The sequence below is a fragment of the Propithecus coquereli genome, unplaced genomic scaffold, assembly GCF_000956105.1.
Source record: "Propithecus coquereli isolate 6110/MARCELLA unplaced genomic scaffold, Pcoq_1.0 Scaffold587, whole genome shotgun sequence".
Classification (NCBI taxonomy): Eukaryota; Metazoa; Chordata; class Mammalia; order Primates; family Indriidae; genus Propithecus; species Propithecus coquereli.
Genome location: NW_012151807.1, coordinates 865,540 through 866,850, shown reverse-complemented (window position 1 = coordinate 866,850; position 1,311 = coordinate 865,540).

Below are 1,311 nucleotides of genomic sequence, written 5' to 3'. Positions count from 1 at the left end.
CAGGTCCTCTGGGCTGGGATATTTGTCTTGCATTCAGCACGGCTGGCACAGAGTGGTGTGTGAGCTGAATCGTGCTGTTCCTTCAGGAAGTCTGAGTGTGAAGGGAAGAAGCGGTGCGTGCAGAGTCCAGAGGACGTTTCAAGGATGGGAGACGGGAGCACTGGCTTCCGCTGTCAGCCTGTAGGGTGGGGGAGCCTGGTGCGCGGAGCCGAGGAGACCTCAGTCCATAGCACTGTGGGGTCGGGGAGACTCGGACACAACAAGGGCCTTGTCGGAGAGAAAAAGGAAAGAATAGAGGAGGGTGAAGGGAGGGGCTGGGGAAGTCACACGTTTCATTTCTCCTGTGTGGGGAAGTGGAAGGTAAGGTCATGTGCTAAGAGTGAGATGGTGGACAAAGTGGGTAGGGATTGGGAGAATGACATGGGTTGGGAAAGTTGCTGAAGTAATTAGTTGAGAGAAATGTCCAAAGGGAAATAATGTGGTCCAGTCTCGCTGGTTCACACCTGGAATCCTAGCACTTTGGGAGGTCGAGGCAAGAAGATTGCTTGACATTAGGAGTTCAATAACATCCTGGGAAACATAGCGAGACCCCGTCCCTACAAAAAATCAAAAAGAAAATTAGCGGAGTGTGATGGCAAGTGCCTGCAGTCTCAGCCACTTAGGAAGCAAGGCAGGAGGATTGTTTGAGCCCAGGACTTTGAGGCTGCAGTGAGCTATGATGATGCCGATGCATGCCAGCCTGGGCCACAGAGTGAGGCCCTGTCTCAAAAAAGGAAAAAGTAATGCAATTGGTAAAAACTGTTAAACTGTTACTAAGACTTTGTAGGGGCCCAGGTCAGCTACATCATTTGTTTTAATGGTAATCAGCTGCCAAATTGCAGAGAGACCTGGATACCAGCCTCAGGAGTTGGGTTTATCTTCTAGGCCAGCAGGTCCCCAACCAAACTGTCCCGGAGGCTGTCCTGGAGATTTTCATTGCCCAGAGATTCAGATTCTGTGGGTGGTGAGATCTGGAAATCTGTATTTTTAATTAGCTCCTTACCGATTCTCACGTAGCCAGATAAGTGTGATCAGGGCACTGAAGATTTTTTTATTTTTTTAATGAAAATGACAAGGTCAGAGGTGTGTTTTCAGAAGAGTGTGAAGTGTTGGGGAGAGGAGGGACTGGAGTTTCCGAGATCAGGTAAGAAACTGTCTTTATTGTCCAGGGAAATAGTAATGGGGCGTGAAATGGAATAGGGAAAACACGGTGCAAAGGAGAAGAGTGAAGCGGGGAGGAGAGGAGTGTGGCGCTTCCGCTGTGGATGCCCA